General features: G+C 42.3%; 1 pseudogene; it reads right to left on the bottom strand.

Moving 5' to 3' along the window:
- Positions 1–2,230: 2,230 nt before the first annotated feature.
- Positions 2,231–17,194, bottom strand: LOC134728879 (coxsackievirus and adenovirus receptor-like; annotated as a pseudogene).
- Between the last annotated feature and the right edge of the window lie 1,426 nt (positions 17,195–18,620).

Genomic DNA, 18,620 nt, shown 5'->3' with positions numbered 1-18,620 from the left:
CCCCTCAGTGCCCTGGACTGTGGTTCCAGAGGACCTGGTCCTGCGGCAACTTGGGCTACCACGTGGACTCCAGGACCCCAGTCCTGCCAGGCCCTAGACCAAGACACGGGAGAACCTCTGACTCGCCGCCCCCTGGACTAGGGCACCAGAGGACCCACACCTTGCCGTGCCCTGGACTACAGCAGAGAAGGACCCCCGATCCGCTGGGCACTGGGCTCCTGCACAGAGGGACCCCTGCCATGGAGGTCTGGACTACCCCTGCCTCACCGCACCCTGGACTACCGCACGCCAAGACCCTCGCCTGAACACGCCCTACACTCTGGCATGGGGGAACCCGGCCCCGCAGAGCCCTGGACTCTGGCATTGGAGGACTCCTCGGCTACGTCCTGGACTCCTGCACCAGAGGACTCCTGCCCTGCCACACCCTGGACACCTGCACTAGAGAACCCTGCCCCGTCGCCCCCTAGACTATGGCACGGGAGGACCCCTGCCACCGACTTCGGCACGGTAAGACCCCTGACCCGCCTTGCACTGTATTCCAGCACTGGAGGGCCCCCTGCCACGGCGCTCTCTGGACTACCCCTGCGCCACCGCGTCCTGCACTACAGCACAGCAGGACCGCCGTCCCACTGCACACTGGACTGAGGCACAGCCGCACCCGGGCCTCCTGCGTGGTGGACTGCAGGACGAGGTGACCCCCCGCCCCGCTGCGCGTTGGACTACGGCACAGGAGGACCACCATTCCCGCATGCCCTGGACCACTGCAGGACAGGTCCCCCACTCCGCCGCGGCCTGGAATATGGCACTGCAGGATCCCCGTCCTGCTGCTCCACGGACTCCACCACCGAAGACCCTCGCCCCCCTGCGCCCTGGACGAAGGCACGGGAGGACCCGGCTTCACCGCCCAGTGGGCTATCGCATAGGAAAACCCCCAGCCCACCCCCATCGCGCCAGAGACTCTGACAAGAGAGAACCCCTGCCCCCTGCTCCCCAGACTACAGCAAGGCAGGAACCACCCTCCTCCAGGATTCTCACTATGGCAACTGTGGACCCCCGCCCTGGTACGCCCTGGACTAAGTCACCGAAGGACCCCGACCCCACCACACCGTGAACTCCAGCACTGGAGGACCATTGCCTTACTGCGGACTCAAGCACTGGACTATTGCAGGGCAGGATCCCTGTCCCGCCATGCCCTACACTATGGCACGGGAGGACCCAGCCTCACTGAGCTCTGGACTCCAGCACCGGAGGACACCTACACGGAAGACTCCTGCTCCACCACGTCCTGGACTCCTGCACAAGAGAACCCCCGCCCCGCGGCACCCTGGATATAGCAAGGCAGGAATCCCACCCTGCAGTGTTCTGGACTGCGGCACCTGAGGATCCACGCCCCATCGCGCCCTGGACTGCTGCTCCACAGGACTCCTGTTCCACTGCACCCTGGACTATGGCACCAGAGGACCCAGCTCCCGGCAGCCTGGACTATGGCACCAGAGGACCCAGCCCCCCTGCGTCCTGGACTATGGCACCAGAGGACCCAGCCCCCCTGCGTCCTGGACTATGGCGCCAGAGGACCCAGCCCCTCGCATCCTGGACTATGGCAGCAGAGGACCCAGCCCCCTGGCGTCCTGGACTAAGGCACAGTAGGACCCCGCAGCATCGTGTACTCCTGCACAGGAGGACCCTCGCAGGGCTGCGTCCTGGACTGAGCTACTGAAGGAGCCTCACTCCTGCCTCACCCTGGTCTAAGGCACTGGAGAACTCTTGCTCCACAGAGCTGCGGACTCTTGCACGAGAGAACCTGCGCCCAGCCGTGCCCTGGACTGTGGCACAGTAGGGCCTACACCGGGCCATGGACTCCTGTACTGGAGGAAGAGTAGTAATAAATGTCCAGGTTTACAAGTTGAAAAGTAGCAGTCAATGTGCTACAATGGATGGATTTGATGTAAAATTACAAATGCTGAAAACATTATGTGTAATTGCCTAGCCAGATCAATTACACAAGACAAAGAAATAAAAGAAATCCATATAGGGAAGGAAGAGGTAAGATTGTTTCTGTTTTCTGAAAATATAATTTTAAGATACAGAAAATCTTTTTTTATTATTAATGTTCTATTTACTTATTTTTATAATATTTTATAAACTTTATTCATATAAAACAGGCCAAACATCTGACATTCAAAAATGGCTACTGTTATAAAATCAGAAACATAGTCAGAGTGTTGGGAATATTGAAATTTCTAAATCTTTATGAATAACACAATCACTTAAGTTATATCCACAAAGAACAGAAAAGAGGCAAGCTTGAAAATATGCGGATAGAAAGATGTCACAGTGATGTGTTTTTAGAAACAGTACCTTCACCTCTAAGCAATTTTCAGGTAGGTGATAGCTAGCTCATAGGCACCAGAAATTCATAACAGAAATTAAATTACCCAAAAGGCACAGAAGAAAATGTTAACACAAGTATAAAAGTAATTTTATGTAAGCTTAAAACCTATTTTTAAAATGCTTCCAAATATGTAAAACTATACACAAGTCCATTACACATTCAGCTTAAGTTTACCATTAAAAAGTGTACACACAATACTGTAACTGTAAATACATGCCACCGTTTATAATGTAGCATTTACCACCACAGCACCCAAAGATATTAACAGAAACCAACTCCCCACTAAAATCTAGGGAAAGGGTTTAGAGCTAGTGAAATAATTTATTGCAGACCGTATTTATTATAAAGAAACTATTGGCTCATTCTACTGTATCCACACTCCCTCACAATCTTAAGGGAGATACAATAAATCCACTTTCTTCTCCTAAAATGATATTTAGCACATTTGACAAGGAGGAGTGGTCGCTTTACTCCTTTTTCTTATCTTTTTTTCTTTTTTTCTTTATTTTTTTTAAGAATAAATCACTTTCACAAAACTAAGACTCAAACTTTTTTGAAGCTCAGCTTGATTTGCTGGAACTACACAGAGACATGTTTGATCACACAACAGCAACTTTACATCCTCCCAAGTCTGGAATACGGAATTGATGGAGGACACTTACTTGCTTAAAATGTATTTGATTATTCTGCATTTATGATAAAAATATCATCCAGGGATCATATTCAAGAGGTTAAATTTAGGATTACATGTTTCTAGAACATATAATATGTAATGCCATCCAAAACCAACAACAAACAACATAGAGCACTGAAACCGAAGAGCCACTTAAAATTTAGAATTAGGAAATTTCAATCTATAATTGTCAAACAATAAATCAGTTATAATATTTTTCTAATTAGAAAAATATCACCTAAAGTGGAAAGCCAGCATTTAGTTGGGGACTATGAGATACTACATCCTTGGTCTGGCTGGCCACCATTTTAAAGACCACCACAGATCTCAAGGCATGAGACCTCTCACCAACAAAATCTATCCCTGCTATTGCACCTAGTGCCATCTCAATATGTGGCAGACAGCAAATGTTCTAACTTAATCTGATAGATGCTCCTTTAGCATATAAAAGAGCTTGCTAAGTCCCTATTACCTGTAGCAGTCTATCAACTAAATATTTAAGAAGTCATTTCATAGGCAAGGTTTATGAATGACTTAGAAGTAAAATTAGTTATTTCTAAACCACTGTAGTGTTTTCTATGTTTTTAGAGATATTCCTAACACGGAGTTTTCCAAGGAGCTGTGAAAACAAGTACAAACGTACATAAGTAATTTTGTCAGGGATGTTTCTGTACTAATTTGGGGGAGACTTGTGGGCCATAAATAAATGAGATACACATCCTAAAAATAATGGTAAAAATTATCAAGTACCACTTTCAGATGGTTACTCAAGTATCAACTTGGTATGCAAGTAAGTTCACCGATTTCTTCACCTATGATTTCATACTCAAAGTGCTACATCTTACTTAGGTACTGATAACATTTAGAAACCTTTATAATCGGCCTCTTAAAGAAAATCCAGCCTTTTCAGATGGTAAACTTGTCTTTACTAACTTTAATGCCCGTAACTATTTCGATATAACCAAACAAAAATTTTTAAAAATATATGCCTTACAGCTCCTGATTAACTTATTTTTTGATACATTTTGAGGCTAGTAACAAAATTTAGACCAGAATAGGTTTTCATATATCAAAAAAAGGAAAGGAACACAGAGAGCACAGATGAGACGTATGGAGGCTGTATACTATAGACCCATCCTTGCTCTGTGCGGGAATCATCACAGGAATCGTGCCCATTCGACTTAGATTAGGGGCAGCTACCTTAGCAGGTGGGAGAGTCGGACTCTGAGGAGTGCGTTCAAAGTCTTCACTTGGTACTTGTTTATACTGAGTCTTGGAATATCCTTCCATGTTGGAAGGAGATATGGATCCCAGGGATGAATGATTACTGCCTATGTAGCTTCTGGCAGTGGACGTACGGCTCTTTGGAGGCGGCACATCTTCCTTGATATCGTGATGAACTTCCTTTTCATATTTTTCTTCTCTGCGCTTTTTACGACAGCAAAAGATGATAAGACCAATGAGCGCTAGAGCAAGCAAAGTTCCTATAATGGCTCCTGCAATTAGTCCAGCTTTATTTGAAGGAGGGACAACGTTTACACGCAACAGGCACTGATCAGAGCCCACTCTGTTTCTGATTTACAGCTTTATGTCCCAGAGTACTCAGAAGAAGCATTTTTACAGATATAACAAATGAAGTCATTTCTGCTAACCATAAAGTGGGCATTTTCTGTGAGTCAGACAATTTTTGCCACTCATACTGTAATGGAAGTGAACCTTCTTTTGGTTCACATTTTAATTTAAAGTCACTTCCAATTTCTTCTGATCCATCAACGTAACATCTTGTACCTGAAGGCTTACCAAGAACTACCAGCTGAATCTTCTTATTTGCAACACCAGGAGCTCTTTTCACTTTGCACTGATCTGTGCCAATATCTGACAGCTGAAAATTCGTTACATTTATTGATGCATCACCAGATTTGAGATCATTACTCTTAAAATGTACTCGGCCTTTCAGATCTGGATAGTAGTCATCATAAATTTTGTCTCCAGAATATAAAATAATCACTTGATCCACCTTCTGATTATCAGCTGGTGATACCAGCCACTCGATGTCCAGTGGTCCCTGGTCTTCAGGACTAAGCATAAATTTGCATGGCAGATAGGCCAGTTTCCCCTTTGGCTTTTTCAATCATCTGCTCAGGAGTAGTGATACTCCAACCTCTGATGAAATCCGCGACTCCGCACAGGAGCACGAAGCGCAGCAGGAGCGCTATGGTGGCTGCTGTGCCATGGGCGGCGGCTGCAGGTAGGCGGCTCTCGCTCCAGGTCCTAGGCTCCCCGCGCCTGGCGCACTCAAGGTAGAGAAAATCTTAAAGACTCCACCAAAATAAACGGTTAAAGCTGATAAAGAAATTCAATAAAGTTAATAGTTACAAAATCAACATACAGATAGCATTATTGTTTCTATACATTAATGACAAACTATTACGTGAAAAATAAATTAATAAGGCAATTCAATTTATAATAGAATCAAAACAGGTATAAAAATATATAAAAGACTTAGGAGTAAATTTAATCAAGAATGTGAAAGATTTGCACACTGAAAACTATAGCACATTGATGAAAAAAATTAAAATGGCATAAATAAATGGAGAAACATCCTTTATTGATTGATTCAAAAATTAGTATTGTAAAAGTGTCAATGCTACCCAAAGCAATCTACAGATTAAATGCAACCACTATCAAATTCCCAGAAATAGAAAAATTACTGCTAAAATTTGTATGAAACCACAAAAGACCCTGACTAACCAAAGCAATCTTGAACAAAAAGAATAAAGCTGGAGGCATCAGACTACCCGATTCCAAACTATATTACAAAGCTATAGTAATTAAAACAACATAGCAGTGGCATAAAAACAGACATGTTGAACAGTGCAAAGGGATACAGAACCCATAAATAAATCCGTATGTCTGTGGTCAATTGACTTTTTGATAAAATAACTAAAAATACACAATGAAGGAAGAAAATTATTTTCAATAAATGGTGTAGAAAAAACTGACTATCCACATACAGAAGAATAAAATTTGACTTTTCTTTTGCTCTTTATACAAGCATGAAATCAAAATTAAAGACTTAAATGTAAAACTACTACAAGGAAATATAGAAGAAGACTGTATGACATTGGCCTGAGCTATGATTTTCTGTAGATTATTCCAAAAGCACAGGCAACAAAAGCAAAAACACATGAATGAGATTGCATAAAACTAAAAAGCTTTTCCACAGGAAAAGAAGTGATAATAGAATGAAGAGAACCCACAAATGGGATAACATTTTTAAACCATACATCAGATAAGGGGCTCATATAATAATATATAAGTAACTCAACCTACTCAAAAATAAGAATAAAACTATACTTATTAAAAAAAAATAAGCAAAGAACCAGAATAGACATTTCGTAAGGCATACAAAAGGCCAACAGGTACATGAAAAAATCATAAACATTTCTAATTATCAGAGAAATGCAAATCAAAGCCACAATGAGATATCACCTCACACATTTTACTAGGGTTATTATAAAAAAAGATGGAAGATAAGTGTTGATGAGGATGTGGAGAAAAAGAAACCCTGTGCACTGTTGGTAAGAATGGAAATTAGTACAGCCATCTTGGAAAACAGTATGAAGCTTCCTCAAGAAATTATAAATATATTTACCCTATGATCCATCAATCCCACTTCTGGATACGTGTCCAAAGGAATTTTAATCAGTATGTCAAAAACAGACATCTGCAATTTCATGTTCATTGCAGCATTATTCATAATACCCATGAATTAGAAACAACCTAAGTGCTTATCAACTGAAGAAAAGATAAAAATATGTGGAAAAATTGGAACCCTTCTACACCACTGGTGAGACTTTAAAATGTAAAGCAGTCTCGCAGTTCTTCAAATGGTTAAACATAGAGTTATCACGTGACCCAGCAATTCCATTCCTATGTGTTTACCAAAAAGAAAATAAAACAAATGCTACACAAACAGTAGTACACGAATGTTTATAGCAACACAAAGTAGAAAACAACAGAAATGTTCATCAGCTGAGGAGTGGATAAATAAAATGTGTGTCCATAAAATAGAATCTTATTTAGCAAGAAAAGGTAAAAAACTGTTAATGCATGCTCCAAAATGGATGAACATTAAAAATATGTTAGGTGAAAGATGTGAGTAAAAAGTGACTATGTGTTATTATGATTCCATTTATGTGAAATGTCCAGAATAGGCAAATTCATAGTCAGAAAGTAGACGAGTGGTTGCCTAGACTAGGAGGGGTTTAAAAAAGGATGGAGAAAATGGGGAAAGATTGCTAATGGGCACAAGTCTCTTTTAAGGAAAATAAAATGTTCTAAAGTTATACTATGATGATTATTTGTCCATCCAGTTAATATACTAAAAGAATTTGAAGTTTGTACTTTAAATGAGTGAATTACACAATGTATAAATTATATCTCAATAAAGCTGTGGAAAGTTAAAAGTATATGTAGGATGCATACAAAAATACTATTTATCTTTATAAATGAATGAAATTCTGTCATTTGCAAAAACATGGATGAATTTAGAGGACATTATGCTAAGTAAAATAAGCCAGACACAGAAAGACGAATATCTCATAGTATCACTTATATGTGAAATCCAAAACTGTGCACTCATAGAAGTTAAGAGTAGAATGGTGGTTTATCAATGGCTGAGCAGGGTGGGGGGCAGGGGTGGAAAAAGAGGAAATATTCAATGGGATAATGCTTCAGTTAGGAGAAAGACATTCTGGTGATATGCTGCACAGCAAAGTGACTGCAGTTACTTATAATGTAGTGCATATCTTAAAAGTGCTAAAATAGTACATTTTAAATGTTTCACCATAATGTAATAAATATCTGAGGTGAAGGATACGTTATTTAGCCTAATTAGTCCATTTCACAATATCTACATGTATCGTACCACATTGTACCCTATATATATTTATTTATCAATAAAATCAACATTTTAAAAAGTGAGGAACACAGATGTGCTAGATCTTCATCTAAAGACATTTCTGAGAAAAATGTATCTGTTTTCCTTCAGAAGAAATTTACACTTAATAGATATTATGGTAACTAAAGTAAGGCAGAGAATTTTGGCCATCAGCTTTTATTATGGGATAATCTCTTTTTGCTGACCTTGTAAAAGCTGTGGAATATTAACAAGTAGGAACATTTTTTTTTATCATGATCAGGTAAAGGTTCTGCAAGTTTCTATTTTGAATATTTCCCCAGGAATCACAAAGTGTGAATGCCTTTTATTTCAGAGGTCTAGCCCTAAATGGTTTAGTCAATTACATCATGCATTCTGAAATAAGTACTGGTGCAGTTGGGAAGGTATTATATATAATTGTGTTTTAAATTTAACTATCATATAAATCTACTTTTCTAGTTAACAGTTTATATTTTATAGAGGCCCTCCATATATATAAGAGCTTTTCTGATAGTATATCCATTAGATTTCAAAGATAAGTAAAGGAACAATTTTGCTTTTATTTATTATTATTATTATTTTTTAAGGCTAGTCAAGTGAAGCAGTGGGAGTGGAGAAGGAACTGCTTTAATTTTTATGTGTTGGTGTTACAGGCTATATGTGACAGGCTATATATTTTTCTGCTGAATTTTAGAAACAAAATGAAATATTTATTTCCTATTTCATTAGATTTAGGGATGATGATTACATTGAGGGGTTGGGACTAGACTGAAGGCACCACATCATCAATCACTTGGAAACAATATTTTGCCTATGTGTTATGTTATATTGACAAAAACTTTTATTGTGGCAGGCAATATAGCTCCCTATTGAAATATGTGAAAAATGTAGAGAAAAAAAGACAATATTAGTTATCAAGGGATATTTAGGCCTGAGATGCATGATGCTAATATTCAAAACATACACTTTTTAAAAATTAGATTTAAAATGTAAATTGAAGCAGAACATTTAGAAAAAGACATAATATCTACTATAAAAGTCCTGGGTTAGAAAAGTTAAAATGCTAAATGAAAAAATAATGCTTCTTGGGTGGCTTAAAATCGAATATGAGACAAAAGATTACTCAGAAATTTTTCTAAGATTAAAAACATGTATACAGTTTGATATAAAATGAAATAAATGTCTGGATATAACTTTAACAGAATAGAATAGGGAGACAAGGGCAACGAGCAGGTGTATGTAGAATAAAGTGAACATATTATTGTAATAATGAGAGGGACTGAGTTGAATGATTGCTCTTGGAGACAAGGGATTTTGATGTCTAAGTTAATGACAAATCTTTTGTTTGCAAGTTTAAAATGTAACTTAAACCTGGTGAAGGAATAAAGGGTGGTTGGAGGGATGATTCTTTGTACACTAAACTTATTTTAATGACTAATGAATTAATCATAAGTTCAAATGATTTTATGGAGGCCCTTTCTTTATTTGATATTTCTGGACTCCTTTTTTCTTTGTGTGTGCTCCATTTTTACCTACTTGAACAATTTTTACCCCCAAAGTTTAGGAAACACTGTAACCAAATGTTCCAACATGATATAATCCCTGAAGGCATTTGCAGCTGGGGGAGTAGGGGAAAAGGGGTTTCTCTTTCAACAAATGCATGTTAACCTCGGTGAAAACTCAGAAGTTTAAACATGGTCCCCCTTGGGTCATGTGGCTACCCCAGGACCAATCATTGCACCAGACATAGGAGATAATCTCAAAAGCCAGGTTGGAGTCAAGGTTCTCCAGTGGAATTTCCACTTTAGAAATCAGTTTTGTCAGACTTTGTGTTTGCATATTACAGACATGATAGCCATATAGCTATCTATTCCAGTAGAGATGAAAACCTAAGAGCATATTCCCATTCAAAGGATTTTACATGAATCTTCATAGCAGCTTTACTTGCAACAGCCAAAACCTGAAAACAGTCCAAATATCCATGGACAGGTGAATTTGTGACTTATAAACTTACTATGGTATCTGTATATAATGAAATAATACTCCCTAGTAAGAACAGAACAATTGATAGATGTAGCAACATGAATAAATCTCAAAAATAGTGATGCTGAGTGATCAGAAAGTATACATACCCTATGATTTTATGTATTTGGAAATAAAAACTCACGGATAGTGACTAGAAGTGGATCAGTGGTTGCCTGTGGATGGAATGGGGATAGGCAGGAAAAAGTGAGTAGAAAAAGCACAAGGAAACTTTGGTGGTAAAGGTAATGGATATGTTTGCTATTTTCATATGTTGTTGGCTTTGTAGAGCTACAAATGCCAAGAATTATCAAAACGTACAATTGAAGTATGTGCAGTTTATTGCATGTAAATAAACCTTTTAAAAAATAACCAATACAAATTGACTTACATGACCAGAAAGCTCTTGAAAAACTCTCTTGTTTTCTCCCCTATTTTTATTCTTGCATGCCCTTATAGACTGTGTTAACACATTTCTCATCTTATCGTTATTTTGTGTCTACATTTCACCAAGTCAATATAACTATCACCATAATTTCTTGGTTTCTCTTTAGTTCATTAGTAATTATGAGTAATGTATTGAAATGTTAAAGATATGTTCATGCATTCAGAATCCTCTGCTCTCTGATCCACATAATAGTGAATTATGCTCTCAATAATTACAAAGTATAGTGCTTTTTTTTTTTTTTTTTTGAGACGGAGTCACACTTGGTTACCCAGGCTGAAGTGCAATGGTGCATTCTGGGCTCACTGTAACCTCCACCTCACGGGTTCAAGTGATTTTCCTGCCTCAGCCTCCTGAGTAGCTGGGATTACAGGCATCTGCCATCATCCCCGGCTAATTTTTGTATTTTTATTGGAGACAGGGTTTCACCATGTTGGCCAGGCTGGTCTTGAACCTCTGACCTCAGGTGACCTGCCTGTCTTGGCCTCCCAAAGTGCTGGGATTATAGGCATGACCCACCACCCCCGGCCAGAATATTGCTACTTTTGCAAATAGCTACAATTGACCCTGATCTGGACTTTGAGTTGATCACAGCTTTGTAACAGAGGATAGCATTGTAAAACTGCAAAATTAGACTAATAATAACATAGAATGCTTTCAGCATAAGAAATAATACTATCCTAAGCAAAAATAAATAAATAAATAAAACTGGAGGAATTATATTATCTAACTTCATATTATACTACAGAATTACAGTAACCAAAAGAGTAGGGTACTGGCATAAAAAGAGACCCATAGATCAATGAAACACAATAGAGAACCCAGTAACAAATCTACATACCTACAGTGAACTCATTTTTGACAAAGGTGCCAAGAACATACACTGGTGGGAAATGGTTTTGAAAAAACTGGATATCCATATGCAGAAGAATGAAAACAGACTAGTATCTATCACTGAATACAAAAGTAAAATCAAAGTTGATTAAAGATGTAAAGCTAAGACCTCAAACTATAAAACTAGTACAAAAAACTTTGGGGGAAATTTCCAGGATATTGGTTTGGGCAAAAATATCTTGAGCAATACCCCACAAGCACAGGCAACCAAAGCAAAAATGGACAAATTGATCACATTAAGTTAAAAGCTTCTGCACAGAAAATGATACAAGCAACAAAGAGACAATCCACAGAATGAGAGAAAATATTTGCAAACTACTCATCCAACAAAGGATTAATAATCAGAATATATAAAAAGCTCAAACAACTCTTTAAGAAACAATCTAATAACCTGGTTAAAGAAAAGGGGGCAAAAGATTCGAATAGATATTTCTCAAAAGAAGACCTACAAATGGCAAACAGGTATAAGAAAAGGTGCTCAATATCACTGATCATCAGAGAAATGCAAATCAAAACTACAATGAGATATCATCTCACCACAGTTTATAAGACTTGTATGCAAAAGACAGGCAGTAACAAATGCTAGCAGGGATGCAGAGAAAAGGGAACACTTGTACATTGCTCCTGGGAATGTAAATTAATAAAACCACCAAGGTGAACAGTTTGGAAGTTTCTCAATAAACTAAAAGTTGAGCTACCATATGATCTAGCAATCCTACTGCTGGGTCTATACCAAAAATAAAGGAAATTAGTATGTCAAATACATATCTGCACTCCCATATTTGTTGCAGCACTGTTTACAAAACTAAGATTTGGAAGAAACCTTAGTGTCCATCAACAGATGAATGGATAAAGAAAATGTGGTACATATACACAATGGAGGACTATTCAGCCGTAACAAAGAACAAGATCCAGTCATTGTCAGTAACACTGATGGAACATTATGGATCATTATATTAAGTGAAATAAGCCAGGTGCAGAAAGACAAACGTTACATGTTCTTACTTATTTGTGGGATCTAAAATCAAAACAAACTCATGGACATAGAGAGTATAATGATGGTTATCAGAGGCTGGGAAAGGTAGTTGGGGGAGGATTTTGTGGGAAGGTGGGGATGGTTAATGGGTATAAAAATAGGGAGTTAATAAGACCTACTATTTTATAGCACAATAAGGTGACTATATCCAATAATAATTTCATTGTACATTTTGAAATAACTAAGACTGTAATTGAATTTTTTATAACTTGAAGGATAAATGCTTGAGGGGAGGGATACCCCATTCCCCAAGATGTGCTTATTTCACATTGCATGCCTGTATCAAAACATCTCAGGGACCCCACAGATACATACACATACTATGTACCCACAACATTTTTAAACAATCTAATGCAATTTTTTAAATGGCTCTTATTTTTTGTTACCTTCAATTATTGTAAAATATATTCTGTCATTTATGATTTGCCTTGTTTGAAAACAAATTTTAAAAACACTATTTAAGACCAGATAAATGGACTAGGAGTAACTTGCATAAAAATGACAGAAATTGCTGCTACTTCTTCTAATTATTGAGATGGTATTTCTATATTTGTGAAATTATCTGATAGAAAATTGAATTGTTTCCAACATTATTTTTCATAATTAAACATGTTATATTGCTACTTCTTTAAAAGTAGCCTTTAAAATATTACCAATCTATTTTAAAGTCTACTTGCCAAAACATTAAACTATTCTTAAAAAAAGTAATTTATTTAATTACCTAACATCCTCAAGCAATGTCCTAATTTTCTCAAGCAATTATCTGATTTTCTCAAGCAATTGATATTAGTAAGTTGTGCTAGCTAACTGCTGAGAATCATTGTCTACATATGAGATAAATCATCTATCAATCCTTTAAAGAAGACTTTATGAGCCATAGAGATTGTAGTCCAATCTGTATCACTGACTTTAAACATTGGATAATTGACACTCCGTGTTGTCTGTAAGCCTATTTCACAGCAGCTGAGTGATGTTAATAGGTACCTCTTGGAGTGCCATTTTCCTTGTAACCCTTAGATTAATTCAGATTGACTGAGTTCTGTGTCAGTGGAAATTGCCAGAATTATATCATGCTGCTTTGCATCTAGTTTCACTTTTCCAAAAGCCTACACAGATTTCAGATGTTTAGAAAATATCTCTTGTTTTCCTTCTGGGTAATCTTTTTCATGTCACCACTCTTGTCAGCATCTGCATTGGGCAAATTTCTTAGGACCTCCCTTCTGCGTCTTTTAAAATATGAAAACAAAATCAATGTAGCGCAGCAAGCCAGGGAAAGTCTGCTTTGATTGACTTACAGCCATAGTCACCCAGCAGTTCCTTCAGATGTGGCTTCCCAGGTCAGCCACTGAGCCCACCGCTGTCCTCCTGCCTGCAGAAGTGGCTCTGTGAGCCGTTTGAGGAGAAAATGGGGGACTTTGGGCTTCAGTCCGAGGAGAACACGGTGGAGATGGAGGAGCCCCTGGGCGTCTGCAGGTTAACTGAAAACATGAGAGGACACAAGCACGGGACCAAGTCTGTCATGAACCTGTAAAGTACTCTCACCAAGCCGACTGGGCACTTTGTCTGAGCTCCTGCCTTTGCCACCACTGTGTGCAGGAATGCCTGGGGCACAACTGGGCCATCCCAGTGTTCTTATTTCTATACATTCCGAGGTTAGCCCTCAGCAAAATGCCAGAGGCTGGCAGACACAGCGGAGCATCGTGCAGTAGGGATCCGAAGCCGTGGAATCTCCAAAGGACCACTTGACCGCGTCCCAGAAGCTCCAGCTCAGGCTGGACATTGCCCAGAAAGCCCACATCGTCTTTGGCAAGACCTTCCGGATTGTGGTTTTGATTTGCATTTCTCTGATGGCCAGTGATGATGAACATTTTTTCATGTGTCTGTTGGCTGCATAAATGTCTTCTTTTGAGAAGTGTCTGTTCATATCCTTCGCCCACTTTTTGATGGGATTGTTTGATTTTTTCTCGTACATTTGTTTAAGTTCTTTGTAGATTCTGGATATTAGCCCTTTGTCAGATGGGTAGATTGCAAAATTTTTCTGCCATTCTGTAAGTTGCCTGTTCACTCTGATGGTAGTTTCTTTTGCTGTGCAGAAGGTCTTTAGTTTAGTTAGATCCCATTTGTCAATTTTGGCTTTTGTTGCCATTGTTTTTGGTGATTTAGACATGAAGTCCTTGCCCATGCCTATGTCCTGAATGGTATTGCCTAGGTTTTCTTCTAGGGTTTTTATGGTTTTAGGTCTAACATTTAAGTCTTTAATCCATCTTGAAAAGTTAATAATAATAAAAATAATAATATGGAAGAAATTTAAAAAAAACCTCCCGGAGACCAGGAACTTGGGGCGCGCGGCCTGAGATCACCCCAAGCTCTGGGTGCCTTCCTGTCCTTCTGCTTCTTCCTTGGCCGCTTTAGGGGGCACGCCTTGCCATGCGTCTCCCTGCGGGCGGCGCGGTGGTGCTCCTGGATGTCACCTCCAGGCGCTTTTGAGACTGAGGCCGGCACCGGGCACCAGGCACCTGCGGATTGGCCTCCCCACGCCGGGTTCAGGGACCTCCAGCGCTCTGCGGTGCAGGCTGCAGGCGACCTCAACGTGGAGCTGCTGCCAGCGCCACAGGCCCCAGGGGAGGCCCAGGATGCTGCTTCCCCGCCCCAAGAAGGGCAGTTCGGAGGAAAGTCTTTGGCCTGATGGAAGGCGGTGCCCATCGGGGGCGGGGCTGAGAACTAGGCTGGCGCCGCTGCCTGGTAAGCGGGGACCAAGAGGCCCACGGCCTCCATCAGGAACCAGGTGCTTCTCCAAATCCCAGACGTCCAGGAGGAACAACGGCGTCAAGCTGGCTGACACCAGGAACACTCAGAAGTCCCCGCTCCTGTCTGTCCTTCCGCACTCAGGAGCGGGGATGGCCACAGGGACACCATCAGCCCACAAACCGCTGGCGTTTGCTGCCATGGTGCGCGGAGATGCGGTCCCCTAGGAGGCCACTTTCGGCCAGGACGCCGGGATCGTATCAGCGGCAGCATCCCGCGCTGACACTCAGTATTGACTTTCCCCGGACATTGCTGGATTTTTTCCTTTTTAAAACAATTTTGCAGTGGGAGAACAAAAAAGGGCATCCTCAGAGCGTTTACAAAATTCTCCTGGACCTGTGGTTCCATGGTGTTCACCTCTGCGTTTTACTGACCACTAATTGGCCAGAGCTCCTAAGGCCTATAAGGGCCTAACCCAGCGCTTTAGACACCCCTGAGGGACACTCGCGGCTCAGGAGGATAAAGGTTCTCAGGGGCCTGCAGCGAGGAGGACATGCAGCCCCTCGGCCACCACATCTTCCTCCATTCCAGCCTGGAAAGAGAGACCTTGCCCTCCACCTTACAGGCCTTCCTGACCTTGGGACCCTCTCTAGAGGCCACGCGCATTTCCACTGCCAAAGCAATGACACAGGAGAGGGAAAGAAATTCTTGGCCAGGCGCGGTGGCTCATGCCTGTAGTCCCAGCACTTTGGGAGGCCAAGGCGGGCAGATCACTAGGTCAGGAGATCGAGACCATCCTGGCTAGCGAGGTGAAACCCCGTCTGTATTAAAAACACCCAAAAGGTGGCCGGGCTTGGTGGCGGGCTCCTGTAGTCCCAGCTACTCGGGAGGCTGAGGCGGGAGAGTGGCGTGAACCCGGGAGGCGGAGCTTACAGTGAGCCGAGATTGCACCACTGCAGTCCAGCCTGGGGGACAGAGCGAGACTACGCCTCAGGAAAAAAAAATTATTTTGCCTTCACTATATGCCTAAGTAATTTCTCTATTAGAGCCCAGAGTCGTGGGGCCCACACTGCCAGCTGACACATGAAAGTGTGGCAACGATGTGGTGGTGTCTCTGTGTGGCAGCGTGGTGGTGTGTCTGTGTGGTGGTGTGTCCGTGTGGCAGAGTGTCTGTGTGGTGCTATGTCCATGTGGTGGTGTGTTCGTGTATCTGCATGGTGATGTCTCCGTGTGACAGTGTTTGTGTATCCATGTGACAATGTCTGTGTGTCCTTGTGTCCACATGGCAGTGTCTGTGTGGTGGTGTCTGACAGTGTGAAGGTGTGTCCATGTGACAGTGTGGCAGTGTGTCTGTGTGTGGCAGTGTCCATGTGGCAGTGTGTTTGTGTGTTCGTGTGATGGTGCGTCCATGTGACAGTGATGTCTCTTGTGTGTCTGTGTGTCCCTGTGATAGTGTGGTGGTGTGTCCATGTGGTGATGTCTCCGTGTGTCTGTGTGTCCCTGTGATAGTGTGGTGGTGTGTCCGTGTGATTTCTCCGTATGTCTGTGTGTCCGTCCATGTGAATGTGCCAGTGTGTCCGTGTGACTGTGTGACGGTGTGTCCGTGTGGTAATGTCTCCGTGTGTCTGTACATGTGACAGTGTGGGGGTGTGTCCATGTAACAATGTGGCGGTGTTCCCTTCCCGGCTTGCGGAGCTGGCGTCTTTCCCTCTCAGCCCAGGACGCCCCAGGAGACCCCCAGCTTGGAGGGCAGGAGGTGGCTTCTGTGGAGGGAGGCGCACGGAGCCCCAACAGCCGAGTTTTGGGGTCCCCTGCATTGGGTGGGAGTGAGGAGAAAGGCGCCGGGGCAGCCAGGACAAGCCTGGGCCTGCCCTAAGGAGGTGACCCACTCCGGGCCTACATTTTGGGGCGAGCACTCTAGCTCGGTAATCTTGTCCTAAGTCCTTTGTGTGCCGTGGAGATTGCCGAGTTTTGAAGAAGGGAAGGTCATCTTTGTCGCGGAAAGCCTGATGTGTTTCTCTATTGCTGTCACCTTTCAGCCTCATGGCTGGCGAAACATCAAACATTGGGCACCTTCTGCCAAGAAAACTCCCGGAAGAAAATGTGGGGACTGGCAGTATCCAACCAGAGGAGTCACACACACATTTCTGTTTGGTTGGAGATCGGCCGTTTTTCCCTGTGGGTGGGGGAAGCGCAGGAGCTCTGCAGCGGGAAGGAAGGGGGGTTCTGTGTGGCCAGGAAGGTCCTGGCCCGGGGCGGAGGGGCCAGAGGTGATGTGCGGCAAAAGGCTGTGCAGGGCAGCGGGCTGTGTGCATCGCCCCTACTGCCGGGCGCCCAGGAGGAGGACAGGTCCCGGCCTGGCAGGAGCAGAGGTGCACCAGGGCTGGAGTCCCCGCACCAGGCTTGAGGGCTGGCGGAGCCGCAGGCTGTGGCGGAGGGGGACTCCCGGGCACCTGGTGGGTGTCCCCATGACCAGGATGCACACCGGGCTCCGGAGGCCAGGCGGACCAAGCTAGGGGTGCCAGGGGAGGCTCGAGGTTCCCGCGGTGGGAGGTGGGTCCCTGGACCCTGGTCTCCTGCTGCTGTCCCGCACATGGGCCGCCTTCACTCAGGGGCGCCCCGGCAGGGTCGCCTATCTGGGACCTCAGCGCAGCTCCTAGCGGGCGGGAGGCTGAGGCAGAGGCCTCGGGGCCCAGCTGGGTCTGCAGTTTCCACCACTCGTGATGCAGGGCGAGCTTAAGCTGTGCCACCCAGGCAGGAAACCCTCCGACCTTGCCAGCTTTGGCGCCAGCCTTGGTGACTCTCCAGCTCAGCTTCAACACCTTTCAACAGTTCTGTGTTCTCTATTATCACAAGAATTCTTTCTGTATTTCCTATCCTTTATCAAATAGGAATTTAAATATGCATATGGAGTAATTATCACAGTTGAAACATTAAACAATATAGAATTTCATTTGTCTTTTTTTGTTTAATGCATAATTTTCTAAGAAGTAAAATTATGACTCTACTGCAAATATAAGATAAACACATATCAACAACGTTTTTCAACTCAATAAGCGATGAGGGTTCCAGTAACAGGTTCAAATCATTGCAAGGGACATTAAAGGAGCTTTACAGCCAATGTTAACGTCAGATCGCTGGGTACTTACAGTACTGGTTAGTATCCAAGATATCCAGAAGCTGTCATCTTTGTGAGTTCTCTCTTCCATGGCACAGAAATGATGTGTTTTTCTACTGTACAAAATATTTATCTTTTCTACTACTTCTGCACATAAAAATATTGCTAGTCAGAAAAGACCAGAATTGCACTGAAAGAAAATCTCAGTAATATCTCTCACCTGTATTCTTACTTTTTCTTCCTTTATGAAATATCTTTCAACTGCATTTTCTATCTGAAGGTTTATAGAGAGATGAAAATGAATAAAAGCATAGTAAGTGAATATTTTGATAACATTTTGCAGCTTTATTCAT

Source organism: Pan paniscus, chromosome 14, assembly GCF_029289425.2.
Source record: "Pan paniscus chromosome 14, NHGRI_mPanPan1-v2.0_pri, whole genome shotgun sequence".
Taxonomy (NCBI): domain Eukaryota; kingdom Metazoa; phylum Chordata; class Mammalia; order Primates; family Hominidae; genus Pan; species Pan paniscus.
Note: the sequence above shows the minus strand (reverse complement) of the source record. Positions and strands in the feature narration are given on the sequence as shown.